This window comes from Anopheles merus, chromosome 2R (genome assembly GCF_017562075.2).
Source record: "Anopheles merus strain MAF chromosome 2R, AmerM5.1, whole genome shotgun sequence".
Lineage (NCBI taxonomy): Eukaryota > Metazoa > Arthropoda > Insecta > Diptera > Culicidae > Anopheles > Anopheles merus.
In genome coordinates this window covers 23177777-23198333 of record NC_054082.1, presented here as the reverse complement: position 1 = coordinate 23198333, position 20557 = coordinate 23177777, and the positions used below count along the sequence as shown (strand labels likewise).

Below are 20557 nucleotides of genomic sequence, written 5' to 3'. Positions count from 1 at the left end.
GTTTTAGAGGCAAAGTATTAAATCGTAGCCCGTAAAAATGATATCGAAAAGTTGAAAGATCACTATAATTGGTGTATCTGTACTTCGAAGGATATATGTTCAGTAAAAAAATAGCCAAAAAAATTGTGTTCATTTATAATAGGCCAAACAATGCTCTGCCTACTACCTATTACAACTGTTCCTTAGGAAGGTGTAAAATCGTACACTCGTTAGCTCTTTTCTGAATTCCCGACGACAAAGGAGGAGAGTTATAATTTGATTAATCAGGAAAACAAAAAAAAAATCAGAAAATTAATTACTCTTTCAGCGTTATCATCACGACCAGAAACAACAACAGCAACAGCGCCGTCACCAGCAGAACTGACCCAACCTTCTTCTCTGCCATCCTCGCCAGTATATGCAATGGAGGATCGTCTTCCTCATCTCCCGGTGCGGCGGCAACTCGCGGAAAGCTTGCGCGGAAAAAAGTAAATTAAACGCACCGTCCCGTCCCGCCCAGAGGAAACCAAACCAGAATGGAACAATAATGCACTCGCCCGTGCGGCACTATCATGGGAGCAGGCGGAGAAAAAAAATCGCACACATTATCTATCAAAAAAGCCGCCGCCATGCGCTGCTGCCACACTGCATCAAAGCAACACACAAACAGAGCAAACAAACGCACAAGCCTTGCGTTGCGAATGCGCGAATAAATCAATGACGGTTGCCGATCGGGTTCAATATAATTATTTCCGCCTCCAAGCCCCCCCCCTCCCACCATTCCAGTGTCAGACCCGCAACTGATAGGGAGGGGGGAGAGTCCGCGTTTGTTTTTAAAAATAGTAAAGCAGGCCCTGCCACAGCCTGCCTCAACGGAGCAACCTAAAATAAAATCACGATTCCGCGTTTGATTGCGGATTGAACAAGCGCAAAGAAAGACGCGCGATCCTTGTTGACCCCTATATTACACCGTGTGCGGGCAATAAAAGCCACGCGATGAACGATTCCCCAAATCCGGTCAAGTCAGTGACATATATCAAGCGGAGATGTACCGCCGCCCCGACAAACGGCGAGATGATTGATTAAAAATAGTCCACAACAATTGCAAATCGGGTGCACAAATCAGCCCCTCAAAAAGATAGAAAAAACTGCACACACAAAAATAAACATTCGAAAATTGAATTTGCCTTTGAAGTTCCGTGATGGAGCCGTGAATGATCCCTTTGAAGGTTCGCATGGCCTGTGTGTGTTGTTCATCGATCAATTAGTTCAGCTTTCCACTGGCTGGGCAGTTGTTTTGCCGGCTGTCGTTTGATGTGTGTGACACACTGGCACACACATACTCGGACATCCTTTTTCCTGCTAATCTTTGCTTCCAAAAAAAAAAAATCAACTCAAACTTCTGCTCCAACAACAAAATTCGACCACAATTTAAACAATCGCACGCTCGCGGCGCTCAACCGCATGATCACCAATCACCAACTCTTCCAACGATCAGATCATCTTGGGAAAATGTTCACCCCCTGCGCAAGATACAAATCAGAGAGAGAGAGAGAGAGAGAGAGAGAGAGAGAGAGAGAGAGAAAGAGAGAGAGAAAGAGATAGAGGAAGAGAGGGACAGGAGAAGAACGCGCAAGCGAGAGAGAGTGAAAATGAATGCTGCCCCTGGCAAAAGATAAACGATCAAAGTGAAAATTGCTTTATGTGTGAAATTATGCTTTGTTTTGTTTTCCAAAGTTTTTCCTTTCACACAACCAGCCGCCGCCATCCGCCACCCCCCATGGGAATTTCAGTTGCCCCCTTTGCTCTCTCTCTACCCCCCCCCCCCCCCTTCCTGGGGAGAGTATGTTCCGACGGCCCCACGCACTGTCGGGGATTGCATTTGGAGACGATCTGTCACCGTCGTCGGCTAGCTGCCCGCCTTCCGCCAGCAACCGTGACCTACGACTAGCGCTGCCTGTCGCCCCTCCCAGCGCTCTGTCGGTGTCAGAAGGTTATGTTGCAGGTTTGGGAGTAAAAAAGAAAAAGCGTTCCAATACAAACGTACGCCAACAACACAGCCACTAAATGCGCAAGAGAGGAAGGAAACACACGCGACTTTGATGAACGGTTGGTAAAGGTAAAGGACTGGTGGCGGCAATGAGATACAACAACCCAACACCAGCGAGAGAAAGGGGAAGGAGATTGCGAGGGAGGGACGGGTGGGCGCTGGCACGATCACACACCCCTCCCGGCGGCGAGTGTACATTAAAAATGTGTTGTGCCCGGCTCTTCCCTTTATGTTTTTGCACCGGGTGTGCGCTGATGATGGTGGCAAGCCGAAGTGGTGGTGGTGGTGCATATGTGTCGAAGTTGGTCGCCTTGATGCGCCTTGTGACCCCCGCGTTCGCGCTGTCTCTCGCGTGTGAGTGTATGTGTGCGCGCTCGCTCTTGAGTAGGGGCCCTTTCGTTCTGTGGCTTGTTTCTTTGATCTTTCGCCGGCACAACAAAACGAATGCCGGGTTTTTGCTTACCAACCTCCGCTTCCCTTCCGTCACCCATCATCACCCTCTCATTCATTAGGACCCACGGAACACACAGGGAACGCACAGCGATTCCACTTTGATGTCGCGACGAGCGGTTCGTTGCTGCGTTTTTTTTGTATTTTAAACTTTATTTTTATACTCGTTTTTGCTTCTTCTTCTTCTTCTTCTTCTTCTTCTTCTTCTTCTTCTTCTTCTTCTTTCTATTTTCCTCCCTCGCGTTCTTCTACAACCGGACTTACTGGTTGGAAGGAAAGAAAAACAAAAGTTGACTAGACTTACCCCCAACGAAATCGCCCTCCCACACCACACCCTGCGCCCTCTTCTCTCACGATCGTCCAAAAGGTGTCCTCTCCTCACGATCAAGCGTCCGATCGTCGTTCGATTGCACATTTGCGCTGCATTCGATTCACCACGCACGCTCGTTACAAACTCCTGGAACTACCCCGCGCACCATTCCACACATACGAGAGTCAAAGAGTAAAATCGGCACTAAACGCCTTCAGTAATGGGAGATTTAGCCAGACTCCCACTTCTTTCGCGCCAACCACCACATGAAGTCATTAATAAACGACTCAGCGTAAAAAAAGAGCTACCGAGGCCGTGATGATGGCTGACACAGAGACCCCCGTGTCCCCGTGCAACAACTTGTTAAAAGTCATTTTATGGCCCTCCAAACATCAAACATCTCAATTCCCTTTGGTGAGCTTACTACAGCAAATCCAACGACACAAACACATACACACACAAACAGAGAAACAACAGGCAGATGGTTTTCATAAATCACAAAAGAAATTGGAAAGAAATATCGGCTTGTGAAACACTACACCCCCCCGGGACACGGAGGATATGCAGCAGCAGCAGCAGGAAAAAGTCCTTTGTACCTTCTTTTTGAACGGTGACGATCCTCAATTGCCAGCCACTCGCTCGCACTCTCTCTCTCCCTATTTCAACATTTTCCCGTTGATCGCCATTACTTGTTTGAGAAAACCTTTCTCCCATCCAACAGAAGATTGTTTCCGAAAAGCCGTAACGGATCAGCGAAGCGCGCATATGAGTGTCGTTGTCGCTTTAACGATCACGATGATCGTCGATGTCGCCGAACCGGGGTGATGGAAGAAGGGCTTTTCGTGTGCACCTTTGCTCCTTACGCATTTTGTCCTTTTTCACACCAACAACACGCAATTGTGTCGCAGGAAGCTGGAATGAACTTTGACACCACAAAGAACCAACACACACACACAGAGGAGGCTCAGCAATTGTCCTTACTTTCAACTGTCAACTTTGCTCACTTTTGCTTCTTTCCATTGACACCTTGTGTGTTCCGAGGAGGATCGTGTTGTGTGCGTTCGATGGGAAAGCTTTCTCTTTGCGTTTGTTTTGTAAGAAGCCGGCACGCAACAGCTGGAAGCCGTTTAAATCGCAACCAATCTTTCGGGGCAAGGCGGATTATCCTTGGACGTTGAGTGATTTCAAGCGTCTACCAAAATCGTCATCAACACTGTTAGACTCTGCGGCGCTGGTCAATGTGTCCGAATGCGACCCGTAAGAACAATGTTTGGATTGAATTGAACAATCTGATCCTCTTACAAACAAAACGGTACCACATTCAATGGTGCGAACTTTCTTTGCTATTTCGCTAGGCATGAGAGGGAGCTTCACAAGCTTCCCAGAACGGGGCAATAGGTTTATTAAAGGTTAACGTTTACTGCAATAATGTAAGCTAATTTAATGCGCCACTCGTTTTTTCTTTACATTATTGTCGTTGCAAGAATGTAACGTTGGTTTTCCGTTGCTACCAATCTGAAAGCCACTACACGCAACAATATTAATAGGAGTATTTTGATTCTTTCAACGAACACCACATGTCATTTTGAATGCCTTCATCTATCGTCTTGTGTAGATCTTAAGTTATAGCATAGCCGTTTTTGCAACACATTATACAATAAATCGCTGATTGGAAACCAAAACTCTTAGCATTAATTTTGTAACAGTAGTTTTGCAGGAAAATCATTTTGCAGCTTGATAAGCTTATTCTGGATTAATAGGGAGTTTTTGAACTGCAAATTTGCAAATTTCAATAACCTTCCGCAATGTCCAGCTATAGCAAATTATTGGATGAATAATCTGTTTTTTCGATTCTTACTTTTTAATATACAAATATACTAGTTATGGCCCATTGCATTTAGGGAAATTTTGATCGAAAATTCTCCCCAACAAAGACAAAATCCCATAGCCAAGCACGACCATTCAAGAGTAATCCTCGAAATAGTGAAGGCTCCAAGGTATTAAATAAATAGTGATTTGAAAGATCCTTTTTGTATATGATTCCGGTGGCCTATTCGAGAGATGCGTCAGCTCCTAAAGGGTCAGATAGAATCAATTCCCAACTGGAAAGTCCCCTCGTAACAAGGAGCGACTATAGGACGTCGTACTAAACAGTCTCGGCACACTTGTATGGGTGAGCATCACACACACAGAACGCCAAAAGAAGAAGAAGAATAAGAAGAATAAGAGGATGTTATATCTGAAGGGCTCTTGTTAAGGTATTAATCACGATCCATGACCCAATAGGGAGAACTTTTCTATATTACATTCTTATCAATTAGCAAATAAGCGACCCTTAAAGCCGAAAAAATCACTTTTATACGACATCACGTGACATAATTTTGTAGGATTTGGCAAACCTATGCAAAATACAAGACTCCGTTTGATTTTTTTTAATGCAAGAGATTCAAACACCGTCAAGAATTTGTATGGAAAATGGTGGCTGACAGAAAATGATTTTGCAGGGAGGAAATCAATAACTTCCAGCACAAAAGACTCGTTTTAGGCGTCCTCTGGCGGGACCTATGCGATGGTTATGATGTCACAAAAAAAAACAAGACCATTATTTGGATTTAGCATTAGTAGTCGCAAAAACAGTGAATAAGTTCAACAGGACTCTTATCGAGCCATTGTAATGTTGATCCAAATAGGAAACCACACCGTCTTGTCACATACCCCAAAACAGCTTGTAGGCTGGCTTGTGAAGGGAATTGTTTCGTATCATTTGGAAGATTTTTGTCCGCCGTCACACTATCCAAGTACCCACCTTCAAATTATCCAAATCTCACATCAATGCGTAATCCTGGAGTTATTCGAGTTTCGTAACGTACTACAACACTTCCTTATCACTGTTTAACTGCAAACAAAGAGTTATAGATTCTTTGGCAGTTTTTTTTTTTTTGCAACTGTAGAGGAAAATGCTTTCTGCTCACAGCTGCTCGTACAACAATGCGCGGAATATCACGAAAAGCAACAAACTGCGCCAGAGTATGCCACTACACTACGCACACCCGTGCTGGTCGAAATTCATCTGGGTGGTCTTCTCGTCATCTGCCCGCGTACGCGAAAAACCGCACATTCCTCCCAGCATCACTAAACACAAACACACACACACACGGACATAAACAGCTAGGGCTTGTGCGACAGAGGAGAATCGCATTTTCCACTTCCCGACGACGAGGATGGAAAAAGGCCGGCTCCGACAACCGGTGGGTGGTTAGAGCCACCGGATAAACATTCGGTATCGTAACACACTTTATGCATCATCATCATAGGGAATGCCGCGCGGGAACGGGACAGCGTTTGACGCTCGCACTATGATAATCACACACAAACACACACACACATAGACAAGAGCAAGGAAGACCAACATTCGGGAAAAGTCGGAAGAGCTGAGGAGAAGCAGCGTTACGGGGGGCGCGTGCACATGCGCGCAACGGACGAACGAACGGAGGCAAAATCGAAAACGCACCGTTTCCGTCTCGTTTCGTCCTCGCACGATCGATCCGATCGGAAACGATGTACGTATCAAAACATAAGGAGGAGGAGGAGAGGGAGAGAGAGAGAGAGAGAGAGAGAGAGAGAGAGAGAGAGAGAGAGAGAGAGAGAGAGAGAGAGAGAGGAGAGAGAGAGAGAAGAGAAGAGAGAGAGAGAGAGAAGAGAGAGAGAGAGAGAGAGAGAGAGAGAGAGAGAGAGAGAGAGAGAGAGAGAGAGAGAGAGAGAGAGAGAGAGAGAGAGAGTGGAGAGGTGGATGGGTAGATGGGGATGAAAATGCATCTTCCGTTTAGGGAGGTCTTTCCAGGAAGGGCGGAGAAGGGTTCAATTTGGAGGAAATCTATTTGTCTTCTTCGTCTAATGCAAGAGCGTTCGTTTAGATCTATGGACATTAGTATAAGAATAGTTGGACTGGATTAATATTGATTGTTTATACATAAGAGTTAGGATCGGCGGAGGAGATTGCACGAAAGAGAGTTCAGCAATAATACAAGCAATGCCATAATTAGAGTGCCATAATTTGGCGGCCATCAACGCGTTGGTTGGTGTGCGTGAGAGGGCAACGGATGAAAGGTGATCGCCCGAACAGCGGGAACCTTCTTCCACGAACGGCAACGGCAGCGATCGGACGCGCGCAATCCGCCTAGGTTTAAGTTAGTCGTTAAAATAAATTTATGTGAAGAAAAATACCGCAACGTCCAGCCCTAGACTGATCATATGGTGCCGTGACCAGGATTGAAAACCTTTTTCGAAAAGCGCTAAGTGAAATGATTTATTCGTTGAGCATTTTTTTTTTTTTTGTGATTTAGTGCGTACCGTGCAAAGGAACTATCGTTAATACGTGTTTGAGTGTACGAACTTTGGCGGCCAGTAAATGTGAAATTTCAACCTGCAAAGGGACAATCGTGCCGTTTATTACTCGTCATTGATTGCGTGTCCGCGTCTCCGTCGTATTCAGTCCGTTGCCAACAAGACAGACTAACTACCGCCTTCTTCGGCGTCTTGCCACGGCCATCGTAAAAGCTATAAGAAGCGTTCTACCGCAGCCATCGCGTTTTTGGATACAATTCAGCGATTCACCGCAGTCGCGTAAAAAAAGCTGTGAGGCGTCTTGCCTTTATTATAATATAAGATTTCGTTCGTCTTTGAATCGTGTAACGTCTTGTTACAAAGAACACTAAAGTTAAGTTACTGTCCAATCCGTTGAACATTAGTGTGAGAAAACGTCAGCTTATCTTCCGTGTCGCAACCGGTTGTTTTCGCGCGTGTGATATCCGTCTTCGTAATCGTGTGTTTCCCGCCAGTCGCAGTTTGGAACAGCCATCCGTCATCATCTGTGTGTGTTTCCCTGCCATCGTCATTGCAACTGTTTTCCCGAATCCTGCCATCTCAACAGGTCAAGTATAAAGATGACCGAAATTGCGAGCCTAAGACAACGGTTGAATTCTTTATTCACGAAGCTGAAACGAAATGAGGTTTTCATAGCGAACTTCCAGCCTGAACAACACAAGCATCTCGTGCCTGTCAGGCTCCAAACGATTGAAGGTATGGAAAAGGAGTTTGAAACGGCTCATACGCAATTGTGTTTGTTAGCGCCCAGTGAAGCTGAGAAGCTAGAAGAAGAGGAGTTGATGGATAATTTTGAGGAAAGGTTCATAGCTATGAAAAGCGCCATGCTATCGCACATGCCTACTCAAACAGCTCAAGCCGTTAGCTCTGAGCTTGGCTCAAGCCACGCTCAAAACCCAAGCCACTCTCCCATTCAAAACCACGTTAAATTACCAGCCATCTCTTTGCCCGAATTTAACGGTGATATAATGCACTGGATGGCATTTCATGATACCTTTGAAGCATTAGTTCATAACAATGCAAGCGTTTTGGATATTCAAAAATTCCATTATTTGAGAGCTTCATTAACTGGTGAGGCCGCTAGATTGATAGAGTCGATCCCATTGTGCGCATCGAATTACTCCATCGCATGGCAGGAGCTCAAGGAGCGATTCTCAAATGAATACCTTCTGCAAAAGATGCATTTTAAGCAAATGTTCGGCATCCCACAATTACGAAAAGAATCGTCAGCTGACTTGCATAGATTGGTAGATGAATTTAATCGGCATGTAAAAATGATTCAAAAGCTAGGAGAGCCAACCGACCAATGGAGCTCAATGTTAGAATATGTTTTGTGCTCCAAACTACCAGCGGAAACTCTTACACATTGGGAAGACAAGGCAGCTAGCATGAAAAAGCCAACATATGAGGCGTTAATAGAATTTCTGCAGAGAAGAATGAAAACATTAGACTCTGTTTATATGAGTAAATCTGCGGATGTAAGCTCTACATCGGTGCCTGCCGTAAGGCCTTCTTCGCATCTTTCGTACTATTCGTACACCGCAAATAATACCAAACGATGTCCTTGCTGTCGACTAGATCACTTATTATGGTACTGTAACCAATTTATGCGACTTCCGCAATCTGAGCGCCTTCAGATAGTGCGAGCGAAGAGTCTCTGCATTAATTGTTTAAGAGTCGACCACAGCATGAAAGATTGTCCTTCGACCAATCGGTGCAAACATTGCAACCAGCAACATCATTCTTTATTGCACTCCTTTGATTTTGTACGCCGGCAGCACACCCACGACCGAACACTACATACTAGCCCTCAGGTAGCTCCTAGCGCTTCATTTAACAGCACAGCAGCATTGGAAAACGAAAACCGAGCAGCGGACCAACGAGAGGTATTCTTACTCACTACTATTGTCATTGTTGTGGATGCGTTTGGCAATCACCATCCAGCAAGAGCATTATTAGATAGTGCATCACAACCTAACCTAATAAGCAAAAGATTGGCAAAATTAATAGGTCTACCTACTTCCAGATTGGACATTGACGTTAAAGGTGCTGGTTGTGCTACGACGAGGGTGCGGGAGTCCGTGTATGCTGAAATTCGATCTCGCACCAGCCAATTTTCTTGTGGAGTAAATTTCCTGCTAATGGATGAAGTAGCTGCAAAACTTCCTTCCCACCACATTAATATAAGCCGCTGGAACATTCCGCCTGGACTATCCCTGGCGGACCCTCATTTTAATCAGGCCGAATCAATAGATATGATAATCGGAGCAGAGCATTTTTACACCTTTTTTCCAACTGCAGAGCGTATTTATCTGGCAGATAAATTACCAATACTGATCAACAGCGTGTTTGGGTGGTTTGTAGTCGGTCCAGCCAGCGAGGAGGTCGTTAATCCTCACTCAAACCCAACACGAGTATCAATGGTTTCTTTAGAAGAAAAAATAGAGCAGTTTTGGAAGGCAGAGGAGCTACATGCATGTGAACCATATTCAGTAGAAGAAAAGCATTGCGAAGAGCTGTATAGATCGAAGACTGGAAGAAATAGTGACGGACGATACGTGGTGCAGATGCCTAAACATCCAGAGTTCTCGATACGCTTGGGCGAGTCAAAAGGCCAGGCGTTGCGCCGATTCTACTCATTAGAAAAGCGCCTATCCCGAAATTCGCAATTGAAGAAGGAGTATCATGCCTTCATGCAAGAATATATAGATCTCGGACACATGCAGCCTGTTAATGAAAATGCTTCAAGCGCAACGAAAACCTTTTATCTGCCTCATCACCCAGTCATAAAGGAGAGCAGTTCCACTACTAAGGTGAGAGTAGTCTTTGACGGCTCCGCGAAAACATCTACAGGCTACTCCCTCAACGAAGCACTATGTGTGGGACCTATAGTGCAAGATGAGCTGTTGGACATTATTTTGCGTTTTCGCACCTATTTTGTGGCCTTAGTCGGAGATATCGAAAAAATGTACCGTCAAATCCTCTTGCATGAAGATGACCGCGCATTAGTGAGAATATTGTTTCGATTCTCATCAACATCACCAGTAAAAGAGTATGAACTGAATACTGTCACATACGGTTTGGCTCCTTCCTCTTTCCTAGCTACGCGCACATTGCTTCAATTAGTGCAGGACGAAGGAAGCAATTACCCTCTTGCTAGTCGTGCGATTCGCAATTTCTACGTAGATGACTTCATTGGCGGGGCATCATCTGTTGAGGAAGCTATACAGCTCCGATCGGAGCTAACTGGAATGATGCTAAAGGGCGGCTTTCCATTACGAAAGTGGACCTCAAATCGTTTGGAGGTTTTGCAAGAGCTCGATGCTTCTCAAATCGGAACCAAATCATCACTGCAGTTTGATACCGACGAAACTATAAAAGCCCTAGGTGTCTGCTGGGAACCTGAGCGCGATAATTTATGCTTTGCATCAAGCATCAAGCCACTGCAGTTACCCTCTACTAAACGGAGCATTTGTTCGGAGATAGCTCGATTATTTGACCCGTTGGGTCTTATCGCTCCTGTCGTAGTGCGAGCAAAAATAATGATGCAGCAGCTTTGGGCGCTATCGATTGGCTGGGATGAGACTGTACCAGAGTCATTTGGGCTGAAATGGAAAGATTTTTATGAGAAGTTGGAGATTCTGACTTGCTATAGAATCGAACGATACTGTTTCGCCTTACGATCGAATGTGCAACTGCACATATTTACTGATGCTTCAGAGTCGGCATATGGCTCATGCGTTTATGCAAGGTGCGAGGATGCCGAGGGGAATATTAAAATATCTTTGCTTGCATCGAAATCTAGAGTAGCTCCATTGAAGCGTATAAGCCTGCCTCGTTTAGAACTCTGCGGTGCCGTATTAGGGGCTCATCTGTACGAGCACATTGCCAAAGCCATTCAGCTTCCTGTGCAGTCGGTACATTTCTGGTCCGATTCCAGTATTACACTACATTGGATCAAAGCAGCTCCAAATACCTGGAAAACATATGTGGCAAATAGAGTAGCAGACATTCAACAATGTACGAAGGGCCACACATGGAGGCATGTACCTGGACAGCAGAACCCGGCTGATCTCGTTTCGCGGGGCATGACGGCACCCGATTTTATAAAAAGCAGCATTTGGATCTCTGGGCCAGCTTGGCTGGCGCTACCTTCTAATGAATGGCCTACATCTGAACCTCTACTACCGACCGGTATCGAAAAGGAAACGCGTTTGCTAGTTGCTGTTGCCAGCGCATCGCCTGCAGTTAACCCTTGGTTCAAAAGGTGGTCATCATACTCCCAATTACTGCACATTATTGCATACTGCAAGCGATTTATAAAGAATCTAAGGCTTAAGGCGAGAACGAAGCCTGCTGGTGACCCGGTATCCATCGTATTGACACCAGAGCAGAATGAGGAGGCAAAGGCATTTCTGGTCAAGACTGCTCAAGACGATGCCTTCCGAAACGAAATTTCAGCCCTTCGGAACGGCCAACCTATAAAGAAAAACTCGTCGATTAGGAATCTCAACCCGTTTTTGGACAACCAAGGTGTGCTTAGAGTCGGAGGAAGGTTAAACTTAGCTGATTTGCCGTTCCAGTCAAAGCATCCTGCTCTCCTTCCAAAGGGGCATCCGTTTACACGCAACATAGTGGTTCACTATCACTGGAAACTACTTCATGCTGGAGGGCGAAATCTCATCAGCAACATAAGAGAGGAGTTTTGGCCTTTGGATGCTCGACGATTAGTTAGAAGCATAACGCGGGAATGTTTCCGGTGTTTTCGGTCGGATCCCTTTATCGCATGCCAGCGAATTGGACAACTACCCGCATCCAGAGTGACACCTAGCCGACCTTTCAGCAACGTAGGAATCGACTACGCCGGCCCATTTTATTTAAAACCGGTACACAGAAGGGCAGCCGCCTGCAAGGCTTATCTCTGCCTTTTTGTGTGTTTCGCTACAAAGGCGGTACATCTCGAGCTGGTATGTGACTTGTCTACATCAGCCTTTTTAGCAGCGCTACGAAGATTCATTGCTCGCCGTGGTAAGCCGTGTCACATTCACTCGGATAACGGAAAAAACTTCGAAGGAGCTAGTAACGAAATAACAGAATTGGCATCGCTCATCGCTAGAAAGGAAGAAGAACAGCAAGTAAATGAGTTCTGCACGTCCCAAGGCATATCATGGCACTTTAATCCCCCAAGGGCTCCTCATTTCGGCGGACTGTGGGAATCTGCGGTGAAGGTAGCAAAAAGACATCTGTATCGTATCCTCGGTGCATCTCGTTTGTCATTTGAAGATCTTTATACGATACTAACACAAATCGAAGCGGTCATGAATTCGCGACCGTTGCTTCCTCTTTCAGAAAATCCTGATGAACTGGCGGCGCTAACTCCGGGCCACTTTCTGATCGGCACCTCCATGCAAGCACTTCCCGAACCCAACTTGTGTGACGTCCCCTTAAACCGGTTGGAGCACTATTGGAAGCTACAAGCCTACGTGCAGCGTTTCTGGGTCCACTGGAAAGGCGAATATTTGCAGGAGCTGCAAAAGGACACGGTGGGACATGAACAGAATCCTCAGTTCACGATAGGCAGGATGGTCATTCTCATCGATGAGCTGTTACCCGCAACCCGATGGCCTTTGGCACGTATTGTTGAGACGCATGCTGGAAGGGACGGAATAACGAGAGTAGTATCTGTGCGCACCAGTAAGGGTATATACAAACGTCCCATAACAAAAATATGCCTGTTACCGATACCATCGTCAATAGACAACGCAGCTTCAGAGGAGGTTGATTTGAGCAAAGAGAAATTGATAGGAGAATAGTTTGATAGCGCTGAATGCACGTGCAGCAGTCTGTATTTTTGGTTGCACCGTTCTGACGGGAGTTTGTTGTGTTGTGCTTGTTCCGGTAGCAATCGATTTGTTGATATGCCATATCAAGGGGGGGGAGGATGTTTATACATAAGAGTTAGGATCGGCGGAGGAGATTGCACGAAAGAGAGTTCAGCAATAATACAAGCAATGCCATAATTAGAGTGCCATAATTTGGCGGCCATCAACGCGTTGGTTGGTGTGCGTGAGAGGGCAACGGATGAAAGGTGATCGCCCGAACAGCGGGAACCTTCTTCCACGAACGGCAACGGCAGCGATCGGACGCGCGCAATCCGCCTAGGTTTAAGTTAGTCGTTAAAATAAATTTATGTGAAGAAAAATACCGCAACGTCCAGCCCTAGACTGATCATTGATATATGTTAATTAAAAATTTGTTTAAAAGTGACCAAAAATTAATTTCCATTACCATTAATTAAAACCATTAATTACAATCACGTTTACTGTAGGAAATGTATAATTTAGGGAAATGTTAATTTTGATTCTACCGAAAACAACGATTAATTCGATTTTGATTCAATAAATTCCGCAATTTAATGGTGGTGTGTAATTTCACTCCATCGTTTTAACCGCTTGTTCCACTTGATCTTGCAATACGTCTTCCAATACTTCACAGATGATCAAGTCAATCTCGTATTCATTAAAAGAACGATAATATGTTCGTCTTGGATTCAAAATCCACCACGAGCGTATACTTTGCAACGGCTACAGTGGAGCAATGCATGTAAAACTTAAGCCATAAGCTCTAATATTGCTCACAGATTATCTTATTTCATATTAATCGAACCAATAAATGCACACAGTTTCTTTTGCAGTAAAGGGGAAGGTCGCCGTTCAATCATGTGAATAAGCATCCCCAACGATAGAAGGGAGAAAATCAGGCGAAAACGATTTCTGCTCATCCCACACCTCCACGGCACGGCATCTCCAATCTGTCGAAAACAGGCAACCTCCCTCCCTCTGGTCGTTCAGATAGGCAGCAGCACAGTACCAAAAAAAAAAGAACGAGAAAAAAATCGTCTTCTCTTTGCGAAAGCATGCTGACTCCTTGTTGCAAGCAAACGACTAATTCCAATGTCTGTGACAGATCGGCTTCCTTCTTCCGGTTGATTATTCTGCTCTGAACTGAAATCAAATCGAGCTGCTGCATTTTGGGAGGCCTATTGAGAAGGAAAAACTCCCCCACACACAGCCCCAGCCAGATAAGCGTCTGATTGAGACACATTCGATTGGCAAAACGGGGGCACCCGCCTGTTAGCCATCGAGTGTGCCTGGTTCCCATTTCTTAGTGGATGTACCTTCTTTTTTATTATTTTACCCATTGCATTCCACCAACACAATCTACACACACGCTGTTAGTTATGCCACGTAATCTCCCCCCGAAGCCGGTACAAGAAGAGAAGACGGCCCCGAGTCTGCTTCTTCTGATTGCCAAAGGATTCCGATGACGACGGCGTTGATTCAATAATGTCGCCACGGTCCAGTGATCGATTGCAATCGTTGCATGGCTTCGGCCAAACGAACATCCAGCGAGGGTGTTCGCGAGCGAATGCTTTATTTCTTCGCTTTCACTTGAGGGGGGGGGGGCGAACGAAACCAACACAATACCGGAAGGAAATTGAATTTTCATCTGACTTGCACACCTGAGCCTGGGAGCCTGGGTTTGGAATGATGGTGAGTGTGTGGAGGTTCCACACAGTTCGTTAGCTTGATGAAGAGTCGTTTGTTCTACAAATAGTGGAATATAAAAAGCATAGTCGCCTGGTTAAGCCGGTCTCGTAGTACAGTCGTCAACTCGTACGACTTAACAACGTGCCCGTCATGGGTTCAAGCCCCAAATGGACCGTGCCGCCATACGTAGGACTGACTATCCTACTATGGGGGGATCAATAAGTCACTGAAAGCCAAACCCACAAGTGGTGCAGGCAGGCCTTGACCGGCAACGGTTGTTGAGCCAAAAGAAGAAGAAGAAGAAGTCGCCTGACAAATATAGTACAACGTCGTACAATGATCGCACAGCGCACTGATGTGTGTCCTACGAAACCCTACTGTTCGTTTCTCTCGCGACCATAAATCATTCTTACGGGTATAAGAAAATCCTCCCCCAACTGATTGCCTACATTTCTTAAAGAAAACGGAAATAATCCTTCCATTGACTAGTTACCACACCAAATCAATAGCCAAACGGCACCATAATCCGTCTCCCCCATGCTTAACGCGCACCATCCATCATGCCATTCTTCTCCGGGTTATCTTCATCGAAAAACCCATCGGATGATAGCGAAAAAGGGATAAGCCGGCCCTTTTGCGGAAACAAGGGTATTAAGGGGTAACTGGGCAGCAGCAGACGGTTTAAAGCCATGCGTCAATGCAAATAGTGGCCGCCGTAATACCGTACTGGCTACCTTTCGTTTTATTGTCCTCTCCCCGTCCGCACAATGTTGACACAAGCGGGAACAGTTGAACAGGTAGTTTTAGTCTACTGCAGAAAACGGGACCTGTTTTTCCTTTGAAGAAATCCGCCAAAGGCAATAGGAGCTCTTGCCTAATGTTTGATGTTTTTATGTTTTTACTCTTTTCAGCTGGACAGGTAACTTTTGTTAAAAAGGATTTAACCATATTTTTTTCGAAGTACTACCCTGTGTAGCTGAGCCAATTGTCAAAAACGTAAGAGAAGCCATAACAAGCAATCCACAGTGCATGGTCACCCCAAGCAGGCTCATTTTGCAATCAACCTGTAGTAAACAAGTGTGAAAAAAAAGTCTAATTTTCTCGTTAGCAAATCAGTGTGAAGCGATAAACGGTGGCATGGTGCCCGGCCCGCCATAGTTATGCATGCGACCTGGAGCGAATCGCGAAGAAAAAACGCACGAGGCGCGCGATTAGTAAGTAGATCGAGGCTGTTATGACCTCCTCTCGCCCCGTTTCAGTAACACACACACACGTTTGCCATCAGCAATCGATCATGGCACCCATGTGCAGCTAAAACAATAAGAAGCATAGCGAATATAAGAATAATTATATTTTACAAACAAAATTACCCCCTTCCGGGCGGTGCTTACCGATAATCCGCGTGGCAGTCTTGGTGTGTGGCAGAGCTTGTATAGTTGAATTTTCACCTTCAGCTTGAGCAAACTTGGTAGCTGTATAGACGGTTATGTTTTCCTCTTCTTTTGTAACAATTCGATCGTTGTTCACTGTCGTGCATGAATCTCACACATCGAAAGCCGTGTTCTCACCGTTTATCATTCAGATGGATAATGCTAGAGAGTGGTTTGGATCACTTGCTCACTTCACTTCACACATATTCCTGAGACATATACACGAAAGCACACGAAACGCAACGGATTCAACGACGTTTCATTAACAACAAACTTTTACCATAAATTACCCACCGGCCACGGGGCAATGATAACAAATCACATCCAAGCTGTACACTACAACGGTGGTTGTTCCTGGCGGATCGAAAGTACACACTTTTCTAGGCACGTGGTTATTGCTTGTAAGCTACTAAGAACCGTACACATCACTCTGCTACTGCTGATTGTCTCATGTTGGGCGAATCTTATTTCTTCCTGAACACTTATTGAACGATGACTACTATCTTGTACGTATCCATCATCCCCCGTCGTTATTCGATGCAATTTGCGTGCAATTTCGCGTGTCGTGTCACCGAACTCCCATCAAATCGTGGTGTATGCGCAACCGTAGAGCAGTTTTCAACATAGCGCCGTTTACACTCCAAACACGTGTTCATTCCGCTTCCGACTGAAATAGACAAAATAAAGCATTGCATTTGTTCAATAGCTCAAATAAAACGATGTTGCTGAGACGGCTTGTGGGCTTAGACTAAACTATATTTTACAATTATTCCTACATTATCCTATTTCATCCTAATCCTATCACTAACACTAGTATATACATGCTTAGGCTACGCTCTAGGCGTGAACAGCATTAAACAACAAAAAACACACAGATTCGTTCATTATATTTTCGCATGTTTTCAAAACATTGATCGATCGTCGCTCGATGCACTGTTGCCGCACGTGGGTTGTGTGTCTTCGGTTAGGCAGCATTGCCTTGGATCCACCATTCACGCCGTACCCGAATTGCTCAACACAACAAAAACATAACCCATAAAGCAAACATTACCAGAAGGGACGATTTAATATACATATGCGGTTTTACATCGCTTCTCTCGGGAAGGAGGAACAGCAGTGGCAACAGGGTTTAGACCCAAAAACAAAAAAGTAACAGGAACACACCTCAACACTTTCCCGCATGTTTTTTTTTTTTCCTGTGCGCGGGAAACTAACACCGCGGCGTTGCGCGCATACCTCACCGTTCGGGAGAAAAATCTAACCCCGAGCGCACACAGGAACGGAAGCACAGAAAATGATGGCCTCTCACTTCGCGCCGGTTATATTTTTAGGTTTAACATAAACAATTACCCACCGCACCAACCCCGCGCACCGGGACACGATCGGCTAGAGAGCGCCACCAGCATCCATAATGCAGCGCAGCAACGACGACGACGACGAAAAAAAAAACGACGGATTTTCCTTGGCATCCACCCTCCTTCTTCCATCTTCACACATCTCTCAGAGACAAGGAAGCGGCCCAGAAGTTTCCGGGAAAATCTGGCACGGTACGGGAAAAAGGGGTTAAAACGATATTGGTTTTGGGGTGTGCTGTTCGATAATTGTATGCTGCTGCACATGACAGACTCAACGCACAATTAGTGCAACGCAAGTGCGAAGGATGCAAACATTAAACATGCACACACACATACACAACACACACACACATCACATACAGGTTGCGATAAATGTGGGGTCCAAAATCATACCACCTCAAATGACGTTTCGGGGGTTTTTTGTTGTTGTTTACGATCGGTGTGACAGCGATTGCTCGCTTAAAATAAAGTGCAACGACCGACTTGGATCGAGGGAAGGGGTGGTCTATTCTTTTCGTTTACAGGCTGACCTGGTCCAAAAGGAGGCACGTACAGAGCATACTTGGACCGATTTCTGATGGCCTTGGGATAGGAGGGAGAGAGGGTTACCTTTCCTTCAATCGCTTTAAACTTTGACAGAAGATCTGCATGCGTTCCCGTTTTGTTTTCATTTACGTTCAAGTTTTCAACTTTTCCAACAACCTTTTCCGGTACCACCTTGCTTGCTTCCGATGGTTGGCTGCGCACGGTTGGTGTTGATGTTGGTCAGAAGGACGGATATTGGCTCGCCGTTGAGCTGGTGATGATCGAGACCATCTTACCAGCATTGAAAGCGCACTGTAGTGTTTGGTCAAGCGATAGGTAGGAAACACACGTTCACACACACCCAAACACACACAAACACTCACACCAGCTGCTGACGAGAGCTACTACGATGATCGCGAAAATTCCGCACAATCGAATCCGACGGAGAGTAAAGAAAAAAAAGTAGACACGCACACATACACACACAACACACACACTAACATTCGCGCAGATATCAACGTCACAAACGTCCCAAAACCACACACCTCAAACCCTTTACATTGGAATCATAATCCACTGTTTAGCAAGATCCACACAGCGGCGACCACGACCGGGCGGCAAGTTTAGCTAAGCTGCCCTTGAACGATACACACACACACACGCGCATCATAGTTCGGGGCTTCGGGCCGCGAACGTCGATAAAACAAAAAAAAGCTGCCTTTGGGCAACTCTCACCGTCCACCACGCTGTTGTTCTTCTGCGGGGCGATTTTCTTGAAGACGGTCCGGTCTGCACGATGCTTCGCCGTTGGCTGGCGGCAGTGGCGACGACGTCGGCGACTGGCTGGATTATGCGGAACCAATACACCCACCCCCGGGTGTCCCTCTCTGCTCTCCCGCGCACATTGACTTTCCGACCCGCTGTGTGACGGACACACGGCGGCGACCACGAAGGGAAGCACAAAAAGAGAACGACGTTTTTCCCCTCTCCCTCCCCCGTTGCGTTTCACCCACTTCCACACCTGCCACGCTGTTATTCCCTTGCTCTGCGTCTGTGCGTGCGTGCGTTTGTGTGTATGTATGTGTATGTGGATGGTCTTCTTCCACGCTGCTTTTGGGCATTGGGAGATACACACACACAGCGTACACGCACAACAGCACAATCAGAGCGACACACTGCCTCACAGCTTCACCCCCTTCATCCGACTGCGACCCTTTTCCACAAACAACACACAACGCTACAAAAACATCGCTACGAGCATCGAACGTACAAAAACCGCATGTGCCCCAGCCACCATGCGAGTGCGAGCAGGACGGTTGGAGCGAGTCGCACACTGCCGCTAGAGCGAGACAACCTCTGCACACTGGCGGCGGCACCAGAAAAGCGAAACAGTGTTGCTGCTGCTGCTGCTGCCGTCGCGCCGAAAAATTCCTTCGGACGCGCACACACACACACATCAATGCACGTGCGCACACACAGAACGCAGCATAGACAAACGCACGCACACATACATGCGTTGCCTTACCACCTGAGCGAATCCGCGCCACAGTCGCACGTACACAGTCGCCGGACGGAAAACACACAACACAACCGTTCGTATCCTCCCGCACCCGCGCACTGATTCTTGCTTCTTACACGCACGCACACACCATACGTCAAAGCCGTGCGCGCTCTCTCTCTCACACTCATACTCCTTCCTTTCCGCTTACCCCTTAAGCATTGGTAGCGCGTTTGGAACCGATTTCTTTTCTGCTCTCGCTTGTGTAGTTCTTCACACTTCTTCCTCCCGCTTTTGTTCGCCCTTTCGTTTCCCTCTGCACGGAAGATATACCTTAACTTTTTTACCACTTCGATCCGGATCTGGGAATCTCAATAAACACACACACGCATACACTGTACAATAAAGATACACACACTTTTTAACCACTTAAACGCACCGAAATGATGTCAACATAATAAAGTCCGTCCCATTGCCATCTTCCCCTTTTCACAGCACGCGGGGACGATGTTTCACGCGCAACGGTACAGGGAAGGGAAAGAAAATGATAAAGGTCGCGCTCGCTCCTGTGCTACGCGACCAGACCACGACGACGACGAGGAGCAGTAACGTTCCTTCGCTGTCAGGCGAGCCCTTGCATTTTGACAGCAGAGTCTCGAATGCTGCCAGTGCGTGAAAGAGTAAAGGAGAAAAAGAAACAGCGAGGGAGAGACGGGAAGAAATGAGAGAGCGGGAGAGGGAGAAAGTGATAGATGGAGTAGTTGGTGCGTCTGCTCACACTCGCATACCAGCGCCGGACGGACTGTTCACGTGAGTGCACAAGTGTGCGTGATGGTCGGTGCTGTCAAATTTGATATTTGTTGTTACAAACGCACACACGTATACGCACAGCTTGGTGTTGGACCCTGACCGCTGCCAACTTGATGGAATTGAAAGGTAAAGTGTTTGATTTGAATTTAACTGATTTTTTTGCTGTTCCGTATGATCACCTTCTAATGGAAAGCTAATAAAGCGTGTAATACTGGTA

At 46.1% G+C, this 20557-nt stretch overlaps 1 protein-coding gene across 2 annotated transcripts in view; it reads right to left on the bottom strand.

Moving 5' to 3' along the window:
• The window catches only part of LOC121588154 (axin), a 31468-nt gene extending 11225 nt beyond the window's left edge, over positions 1-20243 (bottom strand). Inside the window, exons 1-2 of one of the 2 annotated variants that reach the window (XM_041905799.1) lie at positions 19864-20243; positions 16114-16819 (exon numbers count right to left, since the gene is read on the bottom strand). The gene's annotated coding sequence lies outside the window, so the exon portion shown is untranslated. The remainder of the gene's footprint in view (positions 1-16113; positions 16820-19863) is intronic. The other variant, XM_041905798.1, reaches the window with a different exon arrangement.
• Between the last annotated feature and the right edge of the window lie 314 nt (positions 20244-20557).